Genomic DNA, 13,971 nt, shown 5'->3' with positions numbered 1-13,971 from the left:
GTAAAAGAAGACTGCAACATCTCCCCACCCCCTCATCCTGAGAGTTCTTCTTACACAACCCATCCGAGATATGCAGAGCACGGCCAGAAGTTGCCCCCGCTGCCACCCACTGCTCCTTCCTCAGCGTCACCTTCGATTCCGTAGGAGAAGAAACTCCTGACCCCGACAATGGTATCCGCAGTAGCCCTAGGAAACACCATGCGTGACCTGAGAGCAAATAGGAGTGGCCCAGCCCTCTTCTTCCCCCCACCCACCCACCCGAGAGCAGAAAAGGAAAGTGACATCATTGTGTTTGCGCATGAGGCAGAGGGAAAATAGTGCCGCTCAGAAAGCAAGCTCTCCAGTGCGCTCAAATACGTAGTGAAGGGACAGAAAAAGAGAGGGAGGGAGGGAAAATACTTGCCTCACTTTGCCAGGTATGGAGAGAGTATGCCGAACACTTCTAACAATGTGCCAGGGCTCCGTTTCCCAACTAGCGATGCACTTCGACAAACATAAGTGTGCTGTGTCATAAGGGAAGGAATTCAGCTTGTATTTACTTTATCTGAACACCCAATGAAGTATCTGTGCTATCCCATCTCTGAAGCTTTTCAGTGCCATTGCTGACACCAGAGGGGTGTGTGTGTGTGCGCGCACACACACACATATACACACTTCACTGCTCCTGTTTCATTTCAAGGCTGAGGCTGAAGGCTAGGCAGAAAATGGAGCTCACATACCAGGGCCATATAAAGAAGCCTTGTAAGACTGCCATGAATTCCTACCTGCCAAGATACTGGAGCCTGGGTGGGGAGGGGGAGTGAGGACACCATGGAAACCGACATCTCCAGCCCACTCCTCACCACATGACTCTTAAATTGGGCCAATTTGTTTCCCCGGCTGTCAGCCAATCAAAGCAGGATTTTGTGAGCCAAACGACCTAACTCATGGCACAGAACAACAAGGTGTTAGCCTTCAAGCATCTTTTCAGTCTCACATCTTTGTTCTCCAGCAGGCAACTCCATCTTAAGCACTTTCAGAAGTAAAGCACAGCAAGGAAAAGGCTGCCAATGCTAAAACTGAACAGTTGCCTTCTGTTTCTCTCTCCCCCCATCTCTCTTTCTCTGTTGCAACATCCTTAAAAAATAACAGGAGCCTGACAAAAAGGGTTACACCCTGCATTGAAAAGATGACCACTCCTCTTCGCAAAGTGAAGCACCATTCGTCCCACCCATTATGAGACACGCATTTCAGACCAGACCATTTACTTAGCTAACCAACTCTGTCCTCCAGTAAAAAGAGGGAATGGAGCAAGTCTAGGTGGTTTTAAAGCGTGACGTTTGCTTGATTGGCATATGTCTGGCGTAACAGCTTATGCACATGCTTTTGATGTAAATACAAATGCTTCCACGAAGAGCTTGGTAATGCTTATTCAATGGGGGGGGGTGAGAGAGAAGCAAACAAACAAACATACATACATACATACAAGCAGGTTTGAAATTAAATAATGCATGCAATACATTGCTTTGAAATAGCTGGAAGAAGAACCTGTATTGAGCACTGGCAATGCCAACTACAGCAAGTTTATCCAGATTATGCATTCTACTGTACTTATATATTTAAGAGACCACCACTGCAAGCTTTGAAATCAGCTGAATTTTCATAACTGTTGTTAAAGTATGAATCTTGTCCGTAGAGAGGGAAATGTTAAGAGAATGAGAATGCTGCACAAAGCAATACAAGGCGAGGACGCTTCATCTGCTTTTTTCATGAAGTGTTTGGCTCCCCTCCTTCCACTTTTCACTTTTAAAAAAGTTCATCAGAAGTTCTAAGGACAGCGAGCCAAATAAGAATTGGTTCTTTCTGCATATGAACTTCCAGCAATTACACCAGCTCATGGCACCCAGGTCAGTACTCTCACATTTCCACAAGCTTATATTGAGACTAGTAGCACAGTTACCAGGCTGGATCTCAAATATTCATCACTAGTAGTCTAAACGCAAACTTCTCCCTTTGTCAACTCCAGCCAGGGCTACCTTAATGGAAAGGTGGGGGTTGGGGGGAGTGCCAGTCAGAAACCATCTGTTCCCCCCACCCTAAAAAAAAAAATCTCCATTGCACGAGCAATATTGTGGCAAGTGACAGTTCCATACCATTATTACCAGAACAATAATGGTTGTAGCACAATTAAGACCGAGAAAGTGTCATCAGAACCTTAACCCTTTGCTGGCCGATCTCTCCCCTCACAGACACCCAGGCAAATAACTGAGTGACAAACTAGTACAGCACAACTCCCAATTCAACCTGCTGTTTTTGTTTCCCTCTCAAACCTCGCCCCCCCCCAATATTGGAGCCAACAGTTTCCCCCAATGTCAATTTACACTGCTTAACATGCATTATCTTAAGAGGATTCCCCTTAGCAGGACTGAGAATGTCCCAATAGTATATTTTCCTTGGCTAGGTGAAGAAAGAAGCCCCTTTTTTGCCCTCGTTAAAAACCCACGCCTCCAATAAGAGCCCAAACACTTCTTTAGATTTTTTCTTTTAAAAAAACAAACAAACTCCAAACCCCCTCCCCAAAGAGAAAACGCAGTGCCTGGGCGGGACAGCACAAGGGACCCAGATTATTTTTCTTTAGGTTTGTTTCGAGAAGAAACTAAAGAGGCACAGACCTGAGCAGGAGCTGCAGAGCTGAAGAAATTTTCTTTCCCTTATAAAGGTCCCCCTCTCTTTTTCCTCTGGCTCTCACTCACTTACCCACACATTCACACACACACACACACACACAAAATCCGGGTGCCTCATCCACACGCACACACTCCCCGTCTCCCCTCATCAGCTCTATGCAGCTCTCAGGAAATGAATGGGGGGGGGGATGGAAAGGGAGGGGAGGGGGGGCCAACACAGAGAACTGTTGTACTTGCAAATGACTTACCCGGATCACATGATGTGCTAAATGTAGGGTGGGCCGGTGGGTGGAGGCTCCCGAAACAAGAGAGGGCACAATGTAGCGCAGCAGCGGAACCTTACCGGGGACGCATCGGATTGCATTGGGGCCCGGTGAGGGTGGGCCGATGGGAGGGGAGAGATGCGATGCGGCAGAGGCGGCTTCTCTCCCTCTCTCCTTGCCCTCAAGGTGGGGGTGGGCGGAGGAGGACGAGGAGGAGGAGGAGGGCGGTGGGGCTGGGCGGGGAGGAGGCACCACAAACCCAAACAAAAGCCCTCCCTCCCTTGCTCCACCCAAAAGGTGGCGGGGTGGGGTCGGGTGGGGGAAGAATGCAATGCAAGCGCGGCTTGGAATGCAAGCGACAGCTCCCGCCCCAGAGGAAGGGCTTTACTGCCTGGGGAGGGCAGAGCCCCCCCCCAACCATCAATGGGCGGAGAGGGAGGAGGAGGAGGGGCGCGTGGGCGGCGGCATCTGCGGGTCCCCGGTGCCCGGGCAGAGGTGGGAGGGTGCCAGGGAAACGCCCACTCGGGGAGGCTGCGGGGGAAACGCCCGGCTTCTCCGCCCAGCCTCGGCCTCCCGGTTGCATGCGAAGGGCGGCGGCGGAGGAGGAGAGGGGAGCCGGGGGAGGGCACTGGGCGGCCGGCTGGCTGGAGCCGCAGGCCGCGAGGGGAGCGGAGGCGCGCGCCTCTCCGGAGAGGGCTCCCCGGGCGCGCCCGGCCCCAAGCAGCCTCCGCCAAGGGGCGAGCGGCCCTTCTCTGCAAGCGGGGGGAGGGCAGCCGAGGCATCCGCGGGGAAGGCGCCCGCCCCCCTCGCGAGTGGGTCACGCCGCTGTCCTCGGCGTTGGGTGCGAGAAGAGCCGACCTAAGCAAAGGGCAAGTGCCTCAGGCGGCAGAATCGCCTGGGACGGTAGACCCCATGTCTACAGTTTGTACCGCAGGTCACATGCGCTTCAGGCTACATACACCTCAGGTTACAGACTCCGCTAATCCAGAAATAGTGCTTCAGGTTAAGACCTTTGCTTCAGGATGAGAACAGAAATCGTGCTCTGGCGGCAGCAGGAGGCAGTGGCGTAGCGTGGGGGGTGCAGGGGGCGCCGGCCGCACCGGGCGCAACATCTGGGGGTTAGGGTTAGGGGGCGCAAATCCACGGGTTAGGGGGCGCAAATTACTTGCCTTGCCCCGGGTGCTGACAACCCACGCTACGCCACTGGCAGGAGGCCCCATTAGCTAAAGTGGTGCTTCAGGTTAAGAACAGTTTCAGGTTAAGAACAGACCTCCGGAACGAATTAAGTACTTAACCCGAAGTACCACTGCATTTTCATTCCCTGCCTCGATCTGCCCTCAGCCCATTTTTTTCTGGTGGAAGGGTGGCGCCATTTGGGGGTCCGCCAAAGTGCCTTGGGGGCAGGCCCTGGGTGCGAGTGACTCGCCCTGGGCTCCAGAGTCCTCCTCGGAATCGCCAGCCTTCTTAGGTGTGGCCCTCCATGTGTTACAGACCTGAAGGGCTGCAAAGGGGTAAGAGGGCTTTGCCTCCTGGCAGGGCCGGCCCACCCATGCAGCAAGGTGAGGCAACTGCCTCAAGCAGCAGATTCCAGGGGGCAGCAGGTCCAGTCTCCAAGCAATGCATTCCTTGCTGCAGCAGCCACAATGGCAGCCGCGTTGTGCTGCTTGTCACCTGGATCAGCCATCCCTTCCGCCCCATGCTGCTTCTGCAGCGGCCTCTTGGCAAAAAGGAGGCATCACTCGTCTTCTCCTGCCCTTGTTCCCGAGGTTGATATTTATTTCCCTCTTGTTCCTGATGTAGAACTTCATTTGCCCCTTTTTCCCTGGGAGGTGCAATTTTGTGGTTCTCACATGCCAAAATGTCGGTCCAGCCCCAAACTCTGCCCATTCACATCTGCCCCAGGAAGGCCTGTGGGGCCAGCTCTCTCCATGGGGAGACTCCTTGATCCCACAGGAAGTGGGATCCTCTGAAGGCAGGTAATTTACTCTCAGCACTCCGAAAGTTAAGTTCCTTTATTAAACTACTCTTCACCCACCAAGAAGGAATCTCCAGAGCATTTACAAGATTACCATTACATAATAAAAGATCCATAAAAACAATGCAAAGCTTGTGGGGGCGGGGTGGAGGGTAAGAACGAAAGTGACTAGTATACTTCCATTTTTTTATTAAAGGAAAGCTAAATATATACATTATACAGAAATATGAGACGTGAAAGAAGAAGAAAATTGTTCTGTAAGTGGTGGTTTAAAAGTTTTGCCGATTGCGGAGTGAGATGATCTGGTAATCGATTCAGCTGGCAAACTATCCTAGGACAGCTTGTGCAAGTGGGGAAATGTTTTCAGAAAAATGATCAAGTAACCGACTTTGCTGGATACTAGGCATTCTGCAGTTAAAAAGCAGGCAATAGAAGGTGAAATGGTGCCATCTGCAATGTGAATAGGCATACTGGCTGCACCCAGGGCAGAAGGGTGAAGTGTATTTCTGTTTTGTTGGATTGTTGTCTTAATATATTTTAAAATAATGAAGCAATATATTAAGCCTAAAGAGGCAAGGCTGGTGGTTACTAGGAAGAGAGCCTTCTCAGTGGTAGCTCCCTGGTTGTGGAATGCTCTCCCTAGAAAGGCTCGTCTGTAGCCTACATTTGGATCCTTTGGATTTTGTAGTGAAAATCTTTTTTATTCTTCTGGGCCTTTTAATAAAGCCAGTGGAATCAGAGAACTATTTTGTTTCCCCCTTTTTATTGATCTTATGCTGCTTCATGATAGTTTTAAGCTTTTACACTGAGCTTTTGTGCTGGTAGAAGGGTTTTTAATATATTGATTTATTTATTTTTTGGTTTGATAGTTTTTAAGTTCACTTTTTAAATTGGTGAACCGCCGAAAGGCTTGGTTGATTGGATGGTGTATGAAAGCCAAAAACGAATGAGCATTTTAAATCTACTGAGATGTTTTCTTGTGGTTCTACTGAAATTTAAGCCTTGTGGCCTGGCTGTACTTGGTTTAAAATGGCACATGAGAAAGCAACCCTATTGAAGCTAAGAAGTACTGGGATAGGCTGGTGCCCAAGAACCTCACACATGTTGTCCTAAGCTCCCCAGAGCACAGATGGGGCATAACACCAGTTTATACACCAGCTTTAGCCCAGTCTCTGACCTTTGTGTGGCCCACTTTCATTCCTCTAGCATTGCAAAATATGTACAAAGCTGCCTGGCTCCAGAGTGTGGAAAGAATATGATCCCTGGGTGGTCAGGCATTGGCATGCGCCTCCTCCCTTCACAGCCCTTGATGATGATGTGGGGAGTAAATGGGGTGTAGCCAGAGAGCAGCTGCGTTCTGGTCAACTCCAGCTGTTAAGCGATTCCTGAAAATGCAGGCCGCAGCCAGTGCTTTAAACGGAGTTGCACACTGAATTGGTCCCTGACCAAATGCTGGCTGTGTACATGGCACGATGCCACGAATATCGCCTTGCACCCCAGAAACCACTGGAGCTCATCTGGAGGATCCAGCAGCTCTCATAAGAAAAGGACTGTTTGCATTGATTTAGAAAAGACCCACAGACAGTATTCTTGTTTGTTCCAAACAGCAGCCACAGTGGCAAAATCAGAAGCTGGCCAAAATGGGGAAATGAAAGGGTGCATCTATTAAAATATGATTTGGGGGAAGTGTGCTTTTGTTCCTATTGTACAAAATGCTGTGAAAGCCCTGTCCCAACCATAGAGGCAAATCAGGTAACTGCCTGGAGTTACGGAATTCCAGAGACGCCAGCTCAGTTATGTAAATCTTTTGGAGACTTGTTGCCTGTGCTTTCGGAGAGAAAGTGATTAGTGGCAGCTTAGCAAACTCTGGGCTGGTTGGTATCCCCTTGTTTTCCAGGAGATGCCATCAGAAGGCCTCCTGAGCTTTGGAGGGCACATAGCTCAGAGGCAGAGCACATGCTTGCATTCAGAAGGGCCTGGATCCAACCCCTGACACCTCCAGTTTGAAGGAGGCAGAGAGCAGGTGATAACAGAAGACCATGACTGGTCTAGAAGCATAAATAGTAAAGGGAAGCCTCCCTTTGACACCAGTGCATAGACACACTTTTGGCAGAGAAATATGCTGCCCTTACGAGTGGCAGAAAAGCCACCATATTCATGGGGTACTCAGTAAAAACGACATAAGTAAAAGACATAAACATTTGGTAAAAGAAGCTCCCTTGGCATTTGAAGAAACATCACCTTATATCCCTGCCCTTATATTACCAAGGTCTTCAGGGAAGTTGTCCATAGCTTGGGTGCACAGCTTGTATCCACCAGGAGACATCCGTTTTGTGGGCTCAATCCAGTGGAGCTCCTTCCCAGCTGAGATCAGTCTGGCCTCCTCCCTGTTGAACTTTCAGTGCTTGCTGTTTCCGCAGGTATTTCAAGCAAGTTTTCCCAACGCAAAGGTTCATTTCAGCTGATTTCATTGTATCTTTTGTAACCCTACTGTACGACCCCTTAGAGACTATGGTATTAAGTGGCATGTATACATTGTTGAAATAAGTAAATAAAATAAACCAGGGAGGGAGCCAATGAACTCACGCTGATGGGACGTGTCCCCAACATATGGCCTGGAATCAGCATGCAGAAAGCATGAAAGACTTTGCAACAGCCACCCCCTGCCCCATCCGCCCCTGGGGCCCAGCCAGGAACCCCCACTACTGCAGATCCCCAGGCAAGCCTACAGAGGTTTGCATCTCAAAAGCAAAAAAGGGGTATCTTTTCACGCTGCTTCTTGTAATTCACTTCCATATGGCTGCTTTTGGCACGAGCTTGTTACATCGGCAGCTGTTTGTGTCTCCGGCTTTCAACTCCATTTTTGGCAAGACTAAAGAAAGGGAGGTTAACAAACCAAGGGAAGGGAAAGCATCAGCGATACAAAAATATACCATGCATGCCTACCCCTCGCAGGATAAAATAGGGCTTAATGCTGAACCGTACAAAGTTCAGGGTGCAACTTCTTACTTACAAAGTAAATACAAAATGTTACGACATCAACAGGAGATCTGTATTTTCACAGGTATTAAATAATCTTAACTACTGCTGCTGTACTTCCAGTGGAACCATTGCAGTATACAGTTGCCTCATTCCCAAGAATCCTGCCCAGAAATCTTGCAGTGTGCCAGAAGTCCTGTGAGGTCTGGCTCAGATCACCCAGCCCCCATAAAGTTATCCTCCAAGAGAGGCAGTCTCAATGTCACTGTTTCCTCTGGGAGCCACAACCTCCCACTCCCAGGCACATTTTCTGATAGGCATTGCTGAAGATCAGAGGCCCCATAGTATCTATCTGCTCTTGATGGCTGGCGCTGTAGATCAGTGATATGTTGCAAGCGTGTTGTATCGGGGGCAGAATTCAGCATCCTGAGAATCTCTGTGAGGTTTTTATTTTAAAAAGTGTTTTTTCTATTCCCTTTGACTATAAAGGTGGGCTTGAAAATGTCCTGACGCGGTGATGGTCCAGTGGCCAATGATATTGGAAGTCTGAAAAATGACACCAGAACAAGTAATTTATTGACTAAGATGTTACCTGGAGGAGCTGGGATGCTTAACCTGGCTGCCATTTTCAGTGGCAGTCCCATGGTCTTCATAAACTGTTACGTAGTCTTGCATCCCAATTTCAAATTGATTCCTAGTATAATGGATGCCAACTTGAATAATATATTTGGGGGGAGGGCAGGTATGCCGACTCCTACATAATTGATCACATGTCACCGTGTGCACACACAATTTGAATGACAATGCCCATCAACTTTGGAGGGGCCCAGCCCCCTCAGATATTTTTTGTTGGGTGTGTGTGTGAAAGGAACTAGGAGTTGTCTCCTATGCCAAAAAATAGTTCTTACTGACAGGTTGTTGTCATCCATATTGCTATCACTATCAGGCATTATATTTCCTTTGTTAAAGGGAGAGGGACTTGTTAGTGGGGTTTTTTGTTTTTAAGAAGTTTCATTTTGAGAAATGCAAGTACCGTATTTTTTGTTCTATAAGACTCACTTTTTCCCTCCTAAAATGTAAGGGGAAATGTGTGTGTGTCATATGGAGCGACTGCAGGCTGCGCAGCTATCCCAGAAACCAGAACATCAAGAGGGATCGCTGCGCAGCGATCCCTCTTATTCTTGCTACTGAGATTCAGAATATATTTTTTCTTGTTTTCCCTCCTCCAAAAACTAGGTGCGTCTTATAGAGCAAAAAATACGGTAATCACCAAGCTGGCTGACCTATCATGATCATGGGAAGTAAATCCTGCTTGAGCGTTTCTCGTGGGCATTTGGGTGGCCATTGTGAAAACTAGATGGGCCATTGACATGATCTAGATAGAAGGCTCCTCTTCTGTTCTTAGTCCTCAATCAACACAATAAGTAGCCTGTAGAGAAAACTAAACGTGGTGAATTAGAAAGTTTCATGTTATTCCAGACTGAGAAAAACGAAATTAAGCTGCTGCTGCTCTTTTCCAGGAAAAGGAGTGTCCCTAGAAGATAATTGTGCAACGCAGACATTTGTTCACATAAATTTTTGAGCCTCATAGGCTTTAAGTGTGTGGTTAAATAGAAGATCTTCATTCTGGATCACTACTTTTTAATTACTTACATTAAGAAAGAGGGATGTTAGAAAGCAAAGGGAGGGGACTCTTTTTTGAAAAAAAAAAGTGGAGGGAATAATATAGCAGCTTTGTTTTCCAATTTTAAAATGAGCTAGAGTTCCTTTCCTTTTGTCTACCTCGTGATGCCAAAAAGTATTCTTCTGAGTGGGAGCTATTTTCCAGCCACAAGGCATTGTTCTCCCCATCTCCCCTCCCCTCCTGCATGCATGTCATATCTTGACGCTGCACACCCCATACAGAGAGGCAGTTTTGCTAGAAAGGTGAGCAGGTGTGCTCAGCTGTCGTGATGAGCATTCAACCAGTCATTGTCTCCATTTTGAATTTTTTGAACATAACTGATCTATCGAGCCCTTCTCCCTTAAAAAACAAAAACATCAAACCCCTCTTATTTGAACTTCAACTTAGCAAAGTTTCCCAGACTAGTTATCCTCCTCCGTTTTCCATTTCTTCTGTTTGCTGCAAGGTCGCAACGAGTAAGGTTGTATTCTGATTCCCCATGCAGCACCTAAGCCTTTGCAGACACTTGATATTCTTACTGAGACTCCAGGGGTCCCGGCACATAGCCAGGGTTCGCTTTCCTTGGGACGAAGGTTAGAGGAGAATGTGGCATCGTAGGGATATATGGTTTTGTTTACACGCATATATACAACCAGAGCACAGGATGTCGGGGCTCACATCATCAACACTAACAGATCTTGCTTCTCCTTTAGATTGCAAGAGAAGCGAGCTTAGATTCAGCACAGAGCACAACAGATCACACTCTCCAGAGTCCAGTATGCCACTTTCAGCTCACATGCATACGCTAAAACTCTTGCTACTGTCCAGAAGGGACAGCCTAACAGCCTAGGTGAGAGGAGTGGGGGGGGGGGGAGGCCCAGCCATGTGCTCATTTTCTGTGGATGCAGATGTCTGAGCAGGCAATGCCATTACCCTGACAAAGGGACTACTTGCCCTCTTTTACATTCAAGCATCACAGGTTCACAAAAGTTGGAAGGGATTCAGGGTATGATCCAGAGTGACCCCCGAATTCATCATCATCATCATTTGTTGTTGTCATTGTCATCACCTTTTCCAATTTTCTTGCCTAAAGGTGGAGGGAAACTTTGTCCTTGGAAGAGACATCCTTATAGAAGGAGAGATGGTTGAGGTTTATCTACAAAGACTCTTTTCTCTTAGCTTCTTCCTGCCCTCCTCCTGTCAGAATCTCCTCTCAGTTAAAGCAGTTGGGTCATGTGGATCCTGGCCTTTGCTGCCCTTGATCCTTTAGTCCTGTTCTCCACCACACTTGCCCCTCTGGATCAGATGGTTTGCGTGGTCTCAGATCCAGATGTTCAGCTCCTTCCACCTCCATCTTGGTAGTTTCAGGTACCAGGTAGTTTCTTTCACCATGTTTGATTCCCTTTTCACTTGGGCTTGTCCTTCAGTTCCTGTGACCTGTAGCTGTCTACACACACAAACATCCATCGCTGACAAATTCCTTAGCGCAGATCTGTGTTGCTTTGTCCCTACCCTGTCTTGATTTGCATCTGCCTCCCCTTTGCTATAGGGAGGTTTGTCACAGAATGTTACCTTGGCATGAGCCAGATCAGACAAAAATGTGCTTGTGGAACATCTGCAGGGATTGTGCACAAAGGCACCAGCACTACACGCTAGCAGAGGTCTTGTGCTCATTTGCTGAACTTGGGAGAAACCTCTGTGTTGACAGGAAATCAATTTAAATACCTACTACTGAGAGATTGTGTTACTAATTCCTTTTTCAACCCTTCTCTGATGACTAAAAGCATAGAAAAGGTGCTGGGTTTTGCCGAGCCAATCAGCTGTATGAGCGCCCGTTTAATCTCCGATATAGAGATAACACAGACTCCGCTTCTGCCGCCTATCAGCACAGAATCCATTAGATATCGGTCAGACCTCAAGGGGCCTCTGAGTCTGTCCACATTGATCTGATAGTAGGACCCAAGCTTGTTTGGTCTAGAGACACCATCCTTTATCTATCTGAAATGTCACTGTGCATACATGCCACCATACAGCAAAATCATTATAGATTACAGTCTCCAGGTGGCAGATTAACCAAACTGTTTCCTGCCCCCATAACCTTGAAAGAGATTTTACTGTTGAATTCTATATTAAGTCAGCAAACACTTTAGCACCAAAGTCTAGGTGATGGCCGGTTGCTCTGCACCACAATGCGGCAAAGGCTTTTGGGATGGGCTGTCTACTATGAGGCGAGGACCTCCGATAGGCCTCTTCTGACTGCATCTTCTCCTCCCTCCTCCCTCGCTGCTTCTCCTGAAGCGAGCCACAGCATTGCAGGTGCATTCAGTGCCTCTTCGAAGGCTGATGCCAGGTCTCTGTTCCAACTTTGCTCCCAAAGCTTTCTGGTAGCCCTTAGTCTGATGGTGCCTGCTGCTGATTTAGACATCTGCAAGGCTCCTTTCAGCAGCGATGTGCAGGTGTGTAAGCAGGTAAGCTCCTGGCCTCCAGCTCCACGTTAGCAAAACTCGCATGCACATAACTAGCATGTTGTGCGGAAGGTTTCTAGCCTAGCCCTCTGGATGTACTTTATACGTGCATGGATTGCTTGCATGGTGGTGGAACGTTAAAAAACGTGACACTCCCCTGATGCAGCCGCAGTCTGACCGGCACGATCCCCGGGGTGTGTACGCGGGAATCTCAGCACTGAATTGACCCAGTTATGTGTTCAGTCTCTGACTCTCTTAGAAATCATGGCTCCACACAGGCTCTGTGCCAGAAACTCACACTGTAAAATCACACCTGCTATAATATTTTTAGCAGCGAACCTTCGGAATACCTGGGTCACAGTCAATGCTGTTCTAGTTTTATAGAGAATTAGCCTTCAGTGATTGCTTCTGTCTCTCTGTCTTTTGGCTAGTTTTACGTCATATACCTCGGGTTAAGAACTTAATTCATTCTGGAGGTCCGTTCTTAACCTGAAACTGTTCTTAATCTGAGGTACCACTTTAGCTAATGGGGCCTCCTGCTGCCGAGCGATTTCTGTTCTCATCCTGAAGCGAAGTTCTTAACCTGAGGTACTATTTCTGGGTTAGTGGAGTCTGTAACCTGAAGTGTCTGTAACCTGAAGCATCTGTAACCTGAGGTACAGTGGTGCCCCGCAAGACGAATGCCTCGCAAGACAGAAAACTCGCTAGACGAAAGAGTTTTCCGTTTTGGAGGTGCTTTGCAAAATGAATTTCCTATGGGCTTGCTTTGCAAGACAATGTCTTGCGAGTTCCTGCTGGTTTTTTCCCCTCCCCCCTTTCTCTAAGCCACTTATCAGCTGATCCGATCAGCAGATAAGCCGCTAAAAGCCGCTAATAGCGCTAATCTGCTAATCCTTCAATGGGCTTGCTTCGCAAGACGAAAAAACCGCTAGACGAAGAGAATCACAGAACGGATTCTTTTCGTCTTGGGAGGCACCACTGTACCACTGTACTGAGAAGTATGTACAACAGAGTCCCATGTGTGGACATCTACATATTTCTCAGCTGATTTAAGTGGAACAGTAAGGTCAACGTGGGTGGGGTTTTCTTGTGCCTCCACCGACACTGATACTGCTAGATCCCTATAGTGGCATTTGGAATATCAGGGACCAGCATGTCTGATACTCCAAGAAGCCTTACCTAGAAAAGGCCTTAAGGATTCATTGCACACTGCAAAAAAGTGGCAACAGAAGATAGAACAAATGACCTGCACGTTGCCTCCCCAATTCGAGGTGTCTCGCAAAGGGGAAATCTCTGTACATTTTCTCTTAGAGGAGAACCACATGCTCTTTTTTTTGCAGATGTGACTTTGTGTTTCACTCCCAGAGAGATGTGTAGGTCCCCCACATTCTGTCTGAACCTCGGGAGGGTGGGAAAAGAGTTGAAGGTCATTTGTACATACGCTATTACTGCTTTCTCATGAGGCACAAGCGGTCCCAGGAGTTACTTTGATACAGAGCCACTGGGAAATGTCAACATATTTGGACAATCAGAAGCTTAGATAAATGCTGTTGACTTAGAGTTCCTGTGACATGGAGGGAGCTTCAGAAGAGACACACAGTTCTGATCATACACAGATTTGGATAACTAAGGTCTTACGAGGTTACACTATATACCAGCGATGGTCAAATGTGGCAATTTCAGTTTCTCATTTTTCAGTCAAGTTCAAGTTCACACATTTCCACCACAGTTTGTGAATTTTTTTAAGTCTTCATAAAAATTTGTCAGGATTTCAGCACACATTTCTTCTAATATTCAATTGTATGCAATTTTCCACAATGCACACATTTCAAAAAATATTTCCCCTAATATAATGCATTTTGTATGCTATTTGCAGCAATATATGCATTTTTGCACCTTTTTAAGTTGGAGAACTATGTCAAAATTTGGAGAAGTGAATGTTGAAGGACAGCTGCTTTTC

The 13,971-nt window shown here is 47.5% G+C and overlaps 1 protein-coding gene across 3 annotated transcripts in view; it reads right to left on the bottom strand.

Annotated features, from left to right (window-relative positions):
• The window catches only part of KLF12 (KLF transcription factor 12), a 243,577-nt gene extending 240,475 nt beyond the window's left edge, over positions 1-3,102 (bottom strand). The window contains exon 1 of one of the 3 annotated variants that reach the window (XM_082221431.1): positions 2,915-3,102. The gene's annotated coding sequence lies outside the window, so the exon portion shown is untranslated. Of the gene's footprint in view, positions 1-2,651; positions 2,848-2,914 lie in introns of those variants that run through there. The other 2 variants (XM_082221433.1, XM_082221432.1) reach the window with 2 other exon arrangements.
• Between the last annotated feature and the right edge of the window lie 10,869 nt (positions 3,103-13,971).

Source organism: Podarcis vaucheri (assembly GCF_965113315.1).
Source record: "Podarcis vaucheri genome assembly, chromosome: 4".
Lineage (NCBI taxonomy): Eukaryota > Metazoa > Chordata > Lepidosauria > Squamata > Lacertidae > Podarcis > Podarcis vaucheri.
This window is presented reverse-complemented; position numbering and strand designations above follow the sequence as displayed.